Source organism: Coregonus clupeaformis, chromosome 12, assembly GCF_020615455.1.
Source record: "Coregonus clupeaformis isolate EN_2021a chromosome 12, ASM2061545v1, whole genome shotgun sequence".
In the NCBI taxonomy this organism is placed as follows: domain Eukaryota; kingdom Metazoa; phylum Chordata; class Actinopteri; order Salmoniformes; family Salmonidae; genus Coregonus; species Coregonus clupeaformis.
This window is the reverse complement of record NC_059203.1, coordinates 42,439,410-42,455,452: the sequence shown is the minus strand read 5'-3', so window position 1 is coordinate 42,455,452 and position 16,043 is coordinate 42,439,410. Positions and strand designations below refer to the sequence as shown.

The following is a 16,043-nucleotide window of genomic DNA, read 5'->3' as shown; positions in this document are numbered from 1 at the left end:
CAAAAGAGAGTTCCTGCAGTGAGGCGCCATGGTAGTTTCAGTCGAGAAGGGGATGACTTTTATACTGATGGATCGAAAGCTTAATGGGTGGGAAGCAGGTGTAAATAACAGGACAGTCAAACTGGAGACCTAAGCAGTCAATAGTCCTATCCCACACTGATTCCAGTCTCCCAAAGAGGCATTCCCTTACAGCAGCAAGCAGAGTAGTATTTATGACGATATATCGCAATATTATTTTTGACAATATCACAATATTATTTTTGCTCTAGTCAGTTGTACCTGCACCAAAACTGCACCAAAACTCCAAACTTTCCTTCATAGCTTGTTCTTCATCTTCTTTTTAAATAGTAAGCCAATTTGTTTTCTTATGGCTCTCTCGTGCTCCTCTGCAGCAGACATGGTGAGCAATATGCTTGGAACATCGAATCGCAATAAGAATTGCAGTATCGGCACTTAAGTATCATGACAATATCGTATCGTGAGGTCCCTGGCAATTCCCAGCATTAAAGCAGAGCACTTCACGTTGGGTTCAACCCTGTCAAAGTCACGTGTTTGGCATTACATTATTGTAATGAAAGAGAAAAAAAAGCTGAAAGAGAAAACGCAGCAGCGGAGAGACGTTGTGAACACGTGCATATGACACCACCATGTGAACGTACTGACAGGAAAGCAGGGGTTAGAGGTCATGTGCGAAGGCCATAGTTAGCTGTGTAGGAGCAGCATGGGGTACAGTGGTTGCATAAGGGCCTTTCCTCCAGGGTAAATAAACAGTAGTTAGGACACAAAGTGGAACCAGCATCTCGCTGACAGCCGCTGATAAGCTGGAAGATGGCCTTGCGGTCAGTTTTGGAATTCTTGGAAGATGTATTCTGGGAGCGCTTATACAAGATCAACACCCTCCCCATATCTAACTATGTGATGTGTAACATCACCCAGCCACTCAACTTCACTGTGAAGAGTAGAGAATGACCCTCTTTCAAATGGTTGGTGAGATAGGGTTGAACTGTTAGAGTGTTACTCGATGGTCAAACTAATCTGTTCCACTAGAGCCATTCGCTGAGTTAGAAGTGTGTGAGTACAACACAGTTCTCCCAACTGTAGTTGGCCTACTCAATAGAAATCACTGGGAGAAAAGGGTCCATATCAGGGGATATCTTTACATGACACGTTTTGGATATTCTAGAGAATACAGACAATTTCCAATACATATTGAGTTTTGTGGATATGCACCATATCCTGACAAATTCTGAATCCAGATGTGTCTTTTAGACATATACAGTTGAAGTCGGACGTTTACATACACTTAGGTTGGAGTCATTAAAACTTGTTTTTCAACCACTCCACAAATTTCTTGTTACAAACTATAGTTTTGGTAAGTCGGTTAGGACATCTACTTTGTGCATGACACAAGTAATTTTTCCAACAATTGTTTACAGACAGATTATTTAATTTATAATTCACTGTATCACAATTCTAGTGGGTCTGAAGTTTACATACACTAAGTTGACTGTGCCTTTAAACGGCTTGGAAAATTCCAGAAAATTATGTCATGGCTTTAGAAGCTTCTGATAGGCTAATTGACATCATTTGAGTCAATTGGAGGTGTACCTGTGGATGTATTTCAAGGCCTACCTTCAAACTCAGTGCCTCTTTGCTTGACATCATGGGAAAAATCTAAAGAAATAAGCCAAGACCTCCGAAAAAAAATGGTAGACTGCCACAAGTCTGGTTCATCCTTGGGAGCTAGTTCCAAACGCCTGAAGGTACCACGTTCATCTGTACAAACAATAGCCGTCATACCGCTCAGGAAGGAGACGCGATCTGTCTCCTAGAGATGAACGTACAGCAAAGGACCTTGTGAAGATGCTGGAGGAAACAGGTACAAAAGTAGCTATATCCACAGTAAAACTAGTCCTATATCGACATAACCTGAAAGGCCGCTCAACAAGGAAGAAGCCACTGCTCCAAAACCACCATATAAAAAGCCAGACTACGGTTTGCAACTGCACATGGGGACAAAGATTGTACTTTTTGGAGAAATGTCCTCTGGTCTGATGAAACAGAAATCAAACTGTTTGGCAATAATGACCATTGTTATGTTAGGAGGAAAAAGGGGGTGCTTGCAAGCCAAAGAACACCATCCCAACCGTGAAGCATGGGGGTGGCAACATCATGCTGTGGGGGTGCTTTGCTGCAGGAGGGACTGGTGCACTTCACAAAATAGATGGCATCATGAGGAAGGAAAATTATGTGGATATATTGAAGCAACATCAATCAGGAAGTTAAAGCTTGGTCGCAAATGGGTCTTCCAAATGGACAATGACCCCAAGCATATTTCCAAAGTTGTGGCAAAATGGCTTAAGGACAACAAAGTCAAGGTATTGGAGTGGCCATCACAAAGCCCTGACATCAATTCTATAGAAAATGTGTGGGCAGAACTGAAAAGGCGTGTGCGAGCAAGGAGGCCTACAAACCTGACTCCGTTACACCAGCTCTGTCAGGAAGGAATGGGCCAAAATTCACCCAACTTATAGTGGGAAGCTTGTGGAAGGCTACCCAAAACATTTGTCCCAAGTTAAACAATTTAAAAGCAACGCTACCAAATACTAATTGAGTGTATGTAAACTTCTGACCCACTGGGAATGTGATTAAAGAAATAAAAGCTGAAATAAATTATTATCTCTATTATTCTGACATTTCACATTCTTAAAATAAAGTGGTGATCCTAACTGACCTAAGACAGGAAATCTTTACTAGGATTAAATGTCAGGAATTGTGAAAACTGAGTTTAAATGTACATGTATGTAAACTTCTGACTTCAACTGTATGATATTGAGATTACTCTGAATATGACGAGAGCCTACAGGGAGGAGGTGATGGCCCTGGGAGAGTGGTGCCAGGAAAATAACCTCTCACTCAATGTCAACAAAACAAAGGAGCTGATCATGGACGTCAGGAAACAGCAGAGGGAGCACGCCCCTATCCACGTCGATGGGACCGCAGTGGAGAAGGTGGAAAGCTTCAAGTTCCTCTGCATACACATCACTGACGATCTGAAATGGTCCACCCACACAGACAGTGTGGTGAAGAAGGCGCAACAGCGCCTCTTCAACCTCAGGAGGCTGAAGTAATTTGTCTTGTTCCCTAAAACCCTACAACTTTTACAGATGCACAATTGAGAGCATCCTGTCAGGCTGCATCACCACCTGGTACGGCTACTGCACCACCCGCAACCGCAGGGCTCTCCAGAGGGTGGTGCGTTCTGTCAAACGCATCATCGGGGGCAAACTACCTGCCATCCAGGACACCTACAGCACCCGATGTCACAGGAAGGCCAAAAAGATAATCAAGGACATCAACCACCCGAGCCACGGCCTGTTCACCCCGCTATCATCCAGAAGGCGAGGTCAGTACAGGTGCATCAAAGCTGGGACCGAGACTGAAAAACAGCTTATATCGCAAGGCCATCAGACTGTTAAAAAGCCATCAATAGCTGGCATCCACCCGGTTACGCAACCCTGCACCTTAGAGGCTGCTGCCCTATATACATCGACTTGGAATCACTGGCCACTTTAATAATGGAACACTAGTCACTTTAATAAATGTTTACATACTGCTTTACTCATCTCATATGTATATACTGTATTCTATTCTACTGTATTTTAGTCAATGCCACTCCAACATTGCTCGTCCTTAATTCCATTCTTTTACTTTTAGATGTGTGTATTGTTGTGAATTGTTATATACTACTGCACTGTTGATGCTAGAAACACAAGCATTTCGCTACACCCGCAATAACATCTGCTAAATATGTGTATGTGACCAATACAATTTGTCCTGAGATAGGCCTATGTGAACATCTTATTTTCTCTACATGATGGAAAATACTGACAGTAGGTCTACATAGTATATGCTCTTGACTGAGGTCCACATCAGGATCTTGATATGCATTTTGATATGCTAAATAAGGACAGTTTCTGATGCTTATTTGAGTTGAGGACATGCTCAATAATTGGACAAATATTAAATCCATATCGTTCTTTCAGACACCATCTATAATTTTTGTATTCCCTCTGGATAAAGGCACAGGCAAAATGCAAGCTAAAAGCACTAACTGGTAGCCTAGCAACAAGAATCACATATCTTCTGCTGGTGAGTTCCAACTGTCATTTTTTAAATTTGGGCGCCACAAATGAGTGTGTAAACAGTGTGTGGTTGAACTGACAACTGGAGAAACAACGAAGTGAGAAGCTATTCAGAAAATACCTTGAAGAAGTTAACGCATAAGTGAGTAGCTAATTTGAGATGTTTTATTTATTTATCTTAGCAACTATAATCAAGAACGTTAGCTAATTTGGCCAGTAGCCAAATAACGAAATTTCCTTCCCCTTCAGGTATTTTTTTTAACCCGTTATCAAGCCTCAAGGTGACAGCTAACGTTTTAAAAAGTTTAGAAATATTTTGTATGACTGGTTAATATAAGCTAGCTAACTACCTTAGTTAGCTAGCTAACTAGCAACATAGCTAGCTAGCAACATGGCTAGCTAGCTAGGTTCTTCCAGTTCGTTGTCTCATCATGAATGAAGCAGGTAGAGTAGCTACCTTGTGGTATGGTTATGTGAAATTACAACATTTTCTTGCAATGTTGACACAATTTTGATTCATGGTTTATGCATTGACAGTTTGGAGTGGATCACAGACCAACACTACCATCACGTTGGGTCTGGACTGCGAGTGACCGCTGATGACGACCCAATCTGCACCCATCGCATCCATCCGCCATAACAAAACAGGGCAGGCATGGAGTATTGAGGGTGTGCAACTTTTCTTTTCTGTGAAAATATATTTTAAAAAATGTTTTAGCAAGGATTGGCCTACGTTTGCATCTTTACAGAACATGTGTTGTGATTGGAACTCTGGATTTGCTATGCTGCATAATTTTTTTTACAGAAATAGCAGAGATGTGCTTTGGAAATAGCAACTTGGATTAAATATAAAGACGTTTGCCTTTACATGCATTGTATAGCCTACTACTGAATATGGTGCAAATGTATGCTCAGATATGTCAACTTCATGTGAAGAAGCATGATGATTTCTGGCGCCTGAACAGGTAAAGTAATTTGGGCGGTGGATATGTCATGAGTCTCACCCCAGATATCTCCCTGGACTCATATGGTAGCAGGGAGATTTCTGAGGTCCGGATTGGATGCATGTAGAAACTGTCCCATTACAGAGAATATCCTAGCTCTGTATATGAAATTAAGGACATGGGTATCTGGAGCATGACTACTCCTTACAGTATATCTAATAAAATGTCAGATATCCGGAAATATATAGATAAAGATATCCCCTGATATTGACCCTTTTTCGCCCAGTGTAATGTTTACAAATGGTTTGGAATGCGGTCTGCATAACCCCAGTAAAGCTAAAAACACTACTCTAAATGTTTCATAATGATCTGAAATGAACTCGTTACACGTGCTCGTGTGACCAATGAAAGTGGCACCTGATTTTCTTTAGGACAACATATTCTAAATTGAAGCAGACGTGCATTGGGAGAGTGCTTTGGTTATACTACTGAGAGAGGCACTTAGCCTGACACTGACACCAGTAACCTCACTGACTACAGTAAACATCAGAACGGACACTACTGTATGTGAAACAGACATAATACACCTACTATGCCAGAGGTAAGACAGTGCTTAAGATACATTGGTAAAATATATCCTCATAATACTGGTGTTTTGCGCTTATGATTCTCTAGATCTGATAACACATTCCCTCTCTCCATCGAAGGCACACTGGCTCTTTATCTCCCATCTGGGTCAAGGAGACGTCTATGCACCACATGGTTATTCTAGGATAACTAAAAATAGTCAAATACAAAAACACAATACGCGACAGAGCAGAGCGTTGCACCAAGACACACGTAGACTCTCCATCCTGTTTCTCCTAGCCACTATGTGTCAGAGGTCTCATTCTCAATAATAACTTCATCCACCACCCACAATTTACAGTTTTGTCCCAAAATAACTTGAGATGTTGAATGGCGTTTTCCCAGAAGGCAGAACAACAGCATTCTGCTCATGGAATCTGCTCCATTGTTTTAAAACTACCCAAAGTGTAAATGACAGTTTCCCAGCAGCGAACAACATAGGAGTGGACATTGCATTGTCTGAAAATAGGGCAACACAGTTCTGTCATTGTTTCGTTTTGATTTTCAATCAAATTCAAATTCCAGTATAGCTTAAATCGATTCCCTCAAAGATAAACTATTGTGAAAAACCTCAGCCACAATGAAGTGAACAGACAGGAGCCTATAGAGACAGTGTTCTGTACAGGGCTAACAGGAGCCATACAAGTTGATGTAAAGACAGATAGTCAGCTAACGGCTGATGAACAGAAATCTAAACCAATGGGGCATAACTGCATTTGTGTGTTTCTAAATTCATTTGGAAAGAGGAATAAAGCCATCAGTGACCAACTTAAAACAGCCATTTAACGTTTACTGCCCTCGTAAACCAACCTCTAACCTCGCCTAACAACAGGTTATTCTGAGAGAGACTCTGCCCTGTCTCCTGAGGACCGGTTTCAAACAGGGGCTGCCATTCATTTAGCTAACCTAGCACTCCGTCCGCCAGCAACAAGTGCCAAACTAAGTCGGCCTGAATGTATTTACAGACCTGCTATTTCCTATCTTAAGACATAAAACATTCTTTCTCCTCAGATACTGGTTTTATAAATAACAAACTCAGCTAAATTCAGAGTTAAAATCCTCTTTACTCACCTTACAAAACAGTTTACTTCCTTGGAAACGTGTCGGAGGCTGGAATCAGACAATATAAAGACATCAATCATTCTTTTATATGCCGCCCAGCCGTGCGAGGAGTGGCATACACCTCAATATAACATTTGTTATAATCTAGCAAAGGCCGCCTTCTGTTTGATTATGTATTACGTTCAAAGTCTATACAACATAGCTGCCAGGCAACCTGCTTATCCAAATATTGTAAAACATTGTAATGTATTGTAAAGACATGGACTGAGTGTGCTGTGCTCGGCAGTAGCTCCATTAGCAGTAGTGATGTGACAACAAATGGACAATTTATCTTAATGTTTAAACTGCCATTTTTTTTATCGGTTTTCCTTTAAAACCAAAAATAATAAAAAATGTCATGTGAACTCAATGCAGAATTTGGTCCTATTGCATATGGTGGTCCTATTGCATAGGACCGATAGGGGGCAATGAAGTTCTATGTACCGCAGTCATAGGCTGAATCTCAAACCGAACACTTGGCCCCTAAGCAAGTGGCCACTCGAGTCTGCAAGTGTTTTGGCCAAAATGAACATTGAGACGATGCTCACTCGATGTCCCAACTGCCACATCAATATAAAAAAATTCTAAATCTATTTGCGTGCATTGTCTCCCACAACGCGTTTGTGCATGACTCACTCGCTCTGAAATACAGGCACTGGGGCAGACAGACGCATACTCTGATAGAAAGTGAGTAAGTTGTAACAAAAAAACACATCTCTCTACTCCTGCACAAAAATATGTGCAAATCTATCGGTCGCCAGTGATTTCAGAAGCTGACTTAGCTTGTTGTAGCTTTCCTGCTACAACAAGATAATAATGGCACCGGAGGGGGTGGCTGACGTTTTACGGGCTCCTAACTAACTGTGCTATTTTGTGTGTTTTTGTTTGTAACTTATTTTGTACATAATGTTTCTGCCACCGTCTCTTATGACCGAAAATAGCTTCTGGATATCAGAACAGTGATTACTCACCTCGAACTGGACAAATATTTTTTTTTGAATGAGTCCGACGCGAAGGAGACACTGCTTCTCCGAGACCAGGCCCTAATCCCTATCATTCGCGTAAAGAAAAGACCGAAATACAGGGGGTGGAGATTGGGGTGCCTTGTGAGAATTCGTCGGCGAGTGGGTAACCCGCCTCTACCATCTGTTCTATTGGCCAACGTGCAATCACTGGATAATAAACTTGATGATCTCCATTCAAGACTATCCTACCAAAACTGTAATAACTTATGTTTCACCGAGACGTAGCTGAACGACAACACGGATAATATAGAGTTGGCTGGGTTTTCTGTGCATCGGCAGGACAGAACAGCTACGTCTGGTAAGACGAGGGGTGGGGATGTGTGTCTATTTGTCAACAACAGCTGGTGCGCAATGTCTAATATTAAGGAAGTCTCGAGGTATTGCTCGCCTGAGGTAGAGTACATCATGATAAGCTGTAGACCACTACCTACCAAGAGAGTTTTCATCTATATTTTTCGTAGCCGTCTACTTACCACCACAAACCAATGCTGGCACTAAGACCGCACTCAACGAGCTGTATAAGGCCATAAGCAAACAAGAAAATGCTCATCCAGAAGCGGAGCTCATAGTGGCCGGGTACTTTTCTGCAGGCAAACTTCAATCCATTTTACCTATTTTCTACCAGTATGTCACATGTGCAACCAGAGGGGGGAAAAAAAACTCTAGACCACCTTTACTCCACACACAGAGACGCATACAAAGCGGAAAACTAATCCGGACGCTTATAAGAAATCCCGCTATGCCCTCAGACGAACCATCAAACAGGCAAAGCGCCAATACAGGACTAAGATTGAATCCTACTACAACGGCTCTGACGCTCATCGGATGTGGCAGGGCTAGCAAACTATTACGGACAACAAAGGGAAACCTAGCCGCGAGCTGCCCAGTGACGCGAGCCTACCAGACGAGCAAAATGCCTTTTATGCTTGCTTCGAGGCAAGCAACACTGAAGCATGCATGAGAGCACAAGCTGTTCCGCAGCCAATGTGACCAAGACCTTTAAACAGGTTAACATTCACAAGGCCGCAGGGCCAGACGGATTACCAGGATGAGTACTCAGAACATGGGTGGACCAACTGGCAAGTGTCTTCACCATAGTGCCCACAAAGCTCATCACTAAGCTAAGAACCCTGGGACTAAACACCTCCCTTTGCAACTGGATCCTGGACTTCCTGACGGGCTGCCCCCAGGTGGTAAGGTTAGGCAACAACACATCTGCCATGCTGATCCTCAACATGGGGGCTCCTCATGGATGCATGCTTAGTCCCCTCCTGTGCTCCCTGTTCACTCACGACTGCATGGCCAAGCACAACTCCAACACCATAATTAAGTTTGCTGACGACACAACAGTGAAAAAAGTTTGAGACACACCTACTCATTCAAGGGTTTTTCTTTATTTTTACTATTTTCTACATTGTAGAATAATAGTGAAGACATCAAAACTATGAAATAACACATATGGAAACATGTAGTAACACCATAAAGTGTTAAATAAATCAAAATATATTTTATATTTGAGATTCTTCAAATAGCCACCCTTTGCCTTGATGACAGCTTTGCACACTCCAAAAGGCTCCTTAACAGCTTCTACCCCCAAGCCATAAGACTGCTGAACAATTAATCAAATGGCCACCCGGACTATTTACATTGAACCCCCCCCCCCCCTTTGTTTTTACACTGCTGCTACTCGCTGTTTATTATCTATGCATAGTCACTTTACCCCTACCTACACTACCGTTCAATAGTTTGGGGTCAATTAGTAATGTCCTTGTTTTCGAAAGAAAAGCAATTTTTTTGTCCATTAAAATAACATCAAATTGATCAGAAATACAGTCTAGACATTGTTAATGTTGTAAATGGCTATTGTAACTGGAAACAGCTGATTTTGTATGGAATATCTACATAGGCATACAGAGGCCCATTATCAGCAACCATCAGTCCAGAGTTCCAATGGCATGTTGTGTTTGCTAATCCAAGTTTATCATTTTAAAAAGACTAATTGACCATTAGAAAACCCTTTTGCAATTATGTTAGCACAGCTGAAAACTGTTGTGCTGATTAAAGAAGCAATAAAACTGGCCTTCTTGAGACTAGTCGAGTATCTGGAGCATCAGCAATTGTGGGTTCGATTACAGGCTCAAAATGGCCAGAAACAAATAACTTTCTTCTGAAACTCGTCACTCTATTCTTGTTCTGAGAAATGAAGGCTATTCCATGCAAGAAATTGCAAAGAAACTGAAAATCTCATACAACGCTGTGTACTACTCCCTTCACAGAACAGCGCAAACATGCTCTAACCAGAATAGAAAGAGGAGCGGGAGGCCCCGTTGCACAACTGAGCAAGAGGACAAATATTTTAGAGTGTCTAGTTTCAGAAACAGGCGCCTCACGGGTCCTCAACTGGCAGCTTCATTAAATAGTACCCTCAAAACACCAGTCTCAACGTCAACAGTGAAGAGTCGACTCTGGGATGCTGACCTTCTAGGCAGAGTTGCAAAGAAAAAGCCATATCTCAGACTGCCCATCTTAATCTTTTCTTTTTATTTGCCAGTCTGAGATATGGCATTTTCTTTGCAACTCTGCCTAGAAGGTCAGCATCCCGGAGTCGCCTCTTCACTGTTGAATATTTTCTCAACTATTTCTTGAACTGCATTGTTGGTTAAGGGCTAGTAAGTAAGCATTTCACTGTAAAGGTCTACACCTGTTGTATTCGGCGCATGTGTCAAATAACATTTGATGTTAGCTAGCTTCACTGACAAACACAGGGATGGAAATGTAGCTAGCTAGACTCTCTTACCCATATACATGGATAGCGTTTCTCCATATTTGCAATCAATCGCCTGAATTTTCTCCATCTCCTTAGCCATCATACTCTAATTCCACTGATTTCAAAACCCGATCCTCCAGAAAGTGGAGCAACACTTATGCAGTTCTACTACGTGATATCTTTCAAAAAAGCCACGTTAGAAAGGATTACCTACACATACTGACCAGCTCATATTATATAGACAGAAGCGTGCTACATGGCAGACCAATCCGAACTCATCTCTCGGCATGTCCAGCCCACTCATTATCTCAGCCAATCATGGCTAGTGGGAAGGTTGCTGTCTTTTTCTGTGGCTAAACCAACTACGCTTGTAATTTAACAATTATTTCATATTTACAGATGACATTCAAGTTTGTTATTAAGGCACATGAGAGTTCACATGTTCCAGAAGGCACTTCTGCCAAAAACTGCATTTAGATTTTTTTTTTTAGTTTACGTTCAAATGACTCTAGTCAGTAGTGACGCGTGACATATGCCTAGTTTTCTGAAACGAGTCAAATTTTTCCAACATGACGATGATGTGTGATCGGGACCTGTTAGTGGTAGTTATGTTATAACTGAACTGTGATTTTGTGGAAGAACGTTTTTCTGATTGTGATTTTTTACATTAACACCCAGAATTAGCAGTGTCTAACTCAGACTGTACCATGAACCCTTTAGTGTACAGTGTGTGCTAGATCTAGGGGCCCCCAGAACACACAGCATATCAATATATCTGCATTGAACACAAAGGAGCTACCAGCTTAAGTAAACAAAGATGATGTATGTATGATGTCATATGAGTGGCGCAGTGGTCTAAGGCACTGCATCGCAGTGCTAACTGTGCCACTAGAGATCCTGGTTCGAATCCAGGCTCTGTCGCAGCCGGCCGCGACCGGGAGACTCATGGGCGGTGCACAATTGGCCCAGCGTCGTCCAGGGTAGGGGAGGGAATGGCCGGCAGGGATGTAGCTCAGTTGATAGAGCATGGCGTTTGCAACGCCAGGGTTGTGGGTTTGATTCCCACGGGGGGCCAGTATAAAAAAAATATATGTATTCACTAACTGTAAGTCGCTCTGGATAAGAGCGTCTGCTAAATGACTAAAATGTAAATGTAAATGTAATGTCAGGTGTAGGCTTATGGCCATAAATTACATTTAGAGTGATGTTTGATTAAAGTTCTAACACCTATCCACTAGGCTTGGGCGGTATCCAGGTTGTCATACCGATCTTGTTCCATCCCGGGATATTTGGTAATACCGGCACTGAATACAAGGGGCGCTATTTTCAGCAATGCTAACAAGTACATGTAAAATCCCATAGCAAATGCTAGCTAAATGCTATCGAAAGCATGCAAAAATTTTATACAGTTGTCATGACTCTCCCTGGGTGAGGATCAAAGGCCTCATATCAGCTTGGCAAATGGTCGACAACAACCAGACCCTCTTACCCACAGGGGGGGCTGTGCCAGTCTTGACACCTTAATACTGCCATAAATTAGAGATAGGAGAATCTACAGTTGAAGTCGGAAGTTTACATACACTTAGGTTGGAGTCATTAAAACTCGTTTTTCAACCACTCCACAAATTTCTTGTTAACAAACTATAATTTTGGCAAGTCGGTTAGGACATCTACTTTGTGCATGACACAAGTAATTTTTCCAACAATTGTTTACAGACAGATTATTTCGCTTATAATTCTCTGTATCACAATTCCAGTAGGTCAGAAGTTTACATACACTAAGTAGACTGTGCCTTTAAACAGCTTGGACATTTTCAGAAAATGATGTCATGGCTTTAGAAGCTTCTGATAGGCTAATTGACATCATTTGAGTCAATTGGAGGTGTACCTGTGGATGTATTTCAAGGCCTACCTTCAAACTCAGTGCTTTGCTTGACATCATGGGAAAATCAAAAGAAATCAGCCAAGACCTCAGAAAAATTATTGTAGACCTCCACAAGTCTGGTTCATCCTTGGGAGCAATTTCCAAACACCTGAAGGTACCACGTTCATCTGTACAAAAAATAGTACGCAGGTATAAACACCATGGGACCACGCAGCAGTCATACCACTCAGGAAGGAGATGAACATACTTTGGTGCGAAAAGTGCAAATCAATCCCAGAACAACAGCAAAGGACCTTGTGAAGATGCTGGAGGAAACAGGTACAAAAGTATCTATAACCATAGTAAAACGAGTCCTATATCGACATAACCTGAAAGGCCGCTCAGCAAGGAAGAAGCCACTGCTCCAAAACCACCATAAAAAAGCCAGACTACGGTTTGCAAATGCACATGGGGACAAACATCGTACTTTTTGAAGAAATGTCCTCTGGTCTGATGAAACAAAAATATAACTATTTTGCCATAATGACCATTGTTATGTTTGGAGGAAAAAGGGGGAGCTTGCAAGCAGAAGAACACCATCCCAACCATGAAGCATGAGGGTTGGCAGCATCATGCTGTGGGGGTGCTTTGCTGCAGGAGGGTCTGGTGCACTTCACAAAATAGATGGCATCATGAGGAAGGAAAATTATGTGGATATATTGAAGTAACATCTCAAGACATCAGTCAGGAAGTTAAAGCTTGGTCGCAAATGAGTCTTCCAAATGGACAATGACCCCAAGCATACTTCCAAAGTTGTGGCAAAATGGCTCAAGGACAACAAAGTCAAGGTATTGGAGTGGCCATCACAAAGCCCTGACCTCAATCCTATAGAAAATTTGTCGGCAGAATTGAAAAAGCATGTGCGAGCAAGGAGGCCTACAAACCTGACTCAGTTACACCAGCTCTGTCAGGAGGAATGGGCAAAATTCACACTTATTTTGGGAAGCTTGTGGAAGGCTACCCGAAACGTTTGACCCAAGTTAAACAATTTAAAGGCAACGCTACCAAATACTAATTGAGTGTATGTAAACTTCTGACCCACTGGGAATGTGATGAGAAATAAAAGCTGAAATAAATAATTCTCTCTACTATTATTCTGACATATCACATTCTTAAAATAAAGTGGTGATCCTAACTGACCTAAGACAGGGACTTTTTATTAGGATTAAATGTCAGGAATTGTGAAAAACTGAGTTTAAATGTATTTGGCTAAGGTGTATGTAAACCTCCGACTTCAACTGTATCTCTGGCCCTCTAGTATGGTGAACGGAATGTCCTTTGTTTCAAAGACTTTTGCCGCCCAAAAACTTCAACATCCAACAATGAACATTGGGACAATATATTTCAACATCCAAACATTGGGAATGATGAGAAATGGAATATGGAAAATTAATGTCTATGTTGTGATGTCATTACAAATTGTATAAAGGCGTTATAACGAAAACATTGTGACTTGAAGAGCTTTTACACTGTGTATATCAAGTTTACATCCTTTACATTGTGTAGAAAATATCAAGGAGGAAGACAATGTTTTCGTGAAGATAGGAATGTGATTTTAGCTTACTAACAAAATCATAGTGATAATAATACTTTTGCCTCGTAACTAGCCACACCCGAGGGAGCTCAGAGAGCGTGTCAGTATGACGGAAACGCCCCTCTTTACCAGAGTGCATAAAAGACTGAGATAAGAATTATCAGAGCAGACGGACCTCAAGCTGCAGCTTTTGTCCATTTTGGTCCCGACCCTGTAAATCAACATGAGGTGAAGATGACAAATTTGCCTCCACTAACAATCAAAGTTAAGCTGAGTAGCTGTTCTAAGTACTGTATCTAAGAAGGTGAATTTAAGTGGGACCATCATTTTACATTTAAGTCATTTAGCAGGCGCTCGTATCCAGAGCGACTTACAGTTAGTGAGTGCATACATTCTTTCATCCTGTTACTCTCTTCAATCCATTGTCTAGTACACTGCTCTCATCACCCCACAGGGGATCATCGACAAGGCTGATTAGCTGTCCTGAGAAGACCACTTCCAGAACAAGTGAAAGTAAACAGACGACTAAGAAGAAGGACATTGTGACCTCTTGTGGACAATCTGAGCCTTACATCTGAGCCTTACATCTAAAAGGCCATCCGAAAAGAGAAGGCCCAATCGACCCTTCCCACAAAGGCCTGGGTCCAACAGAGACGACGAAGAAAAACACGTAAATACATGCATTACTTCTTACCAAACGGGCGGCAGTTCTGGGCAAAGTATTAGGTTTACTATGAGCGTAGGTCCATGTGTATCCAAGTGTTTTTCTCTCTCTCCCTCTTTAACTCGCCATCTTTTGTAACAAGTGTCATATTGTGTTAGTCCGCTAGGGACCCGTTTTCATTGTATTAAGTTTCTAATCCCTACCTATACCGTGTATGTGTTTGCATCTTGTTTTATCATTTTTTATTAGTTAGTAAATAAATGATTAAATCAATTTGTGTGGTACGAAATGATTAGTAAGACCCGGGTTCATGCAGATTTAAAGAGCCTACGACTTTCAGAATGAGACTGATATGAGGTAAATTATTAATAAATGACTGTTAAATGATGAGATATCTAGATATCTTTAGAGTTAATTCAGGAAACGGTAACTCGTTAAACAACTTTTCCCGTGGTGCCCCAAATTCCTAATGAGTTAATTGTTACATGATTAATTTAATCTAGTAACAATTAAACATAGTAGGTAATTATTCGACAAATAATAGTCATCACAATAATGAAAGACATGTCACGACACAGTCTTTGACAAACTATTTGCAGGACAGACATCCCAGCTCATAAAGTTATACAAGTAACTCAAAAATGCTAGTCAAAGTTTGCTGCACGCACAAAACAAATATTGGCTCTTGATCAAGGAGGACATTTTCTGCTGTTACCAAGTGGAGCTTGATTGCAAGAAGCTAACCACTTAGCTAGCTAGATAACTAGCTACTAAGTTAGCAAAACAAATGCATAACTGCACAGCATTTAGAGCATTTTAGACAGTTAACTTAATTATAAAATATCTAGCTGGCAAACATTTAGTTGTGAATTCCATACATTACATTTACATTTACATTTGAGTCATTTAGCAGACGCTCTTATCCAGAGCGACTTACAGTTAGTATCATGAGGTTTAACATCAAGCCACTAAAGTAAATGACCAGTGAGATTGGTTAGTTGGACATGCAATACTTTTCTATACCTCCATAAGAACTAAACAGTAAACACAGAGCTGGTTAAGAGTTCCTGATTGGCGTAGCACGTTACATACACAGGACTTTATGCCTTAGTGAGCTTGGGGTAAATAATTATTCAAATGAGCAGTATAGGGAGAAAATGGCATCTTTGATTTGTCCAATAAGTGCTTTGCCTGGCTCATTTGAATATATTTCAATATACATGTTAACCTCTTACCGAATGATTATGGTCGTGTTCCTGGCCAACTACATTGCAGACGTTGCGTTGCATTGCATCAGCCAATGGTTCTGTGC

The 16,043-nt window shown here is 41.4% G+C and overlaps 1 protein-coding gene and 1 long non-coding RNA gene across 3 annotated transcripts in view; one reads left to right on the top strand and one right to left on the bottom strand.

The window, feature by feature from the left end:
* Nucleotides 1-16,043, bottom strand: part of LOC121578239 (rho GTPase-activating protein 39-like) — a 54,756-nt gene that overhangs the window by 28,321 nt on the left and 10,392 nt on the right. The gene's annotated exons all lie outside the window — the stretch shown is intronic.
* Nucleotides 4,203-14,555, top strand: LOC121578240. Its single transcript, XR_006002755.1, has 3 exons — nucleotides 4,203-4,287; nucleotides 4,683-4,814; nucleotides 14,522-14,555. It is a non-coding gene; the product is annotated as an uncharacterized LOC121578240 (long non-coding RNA).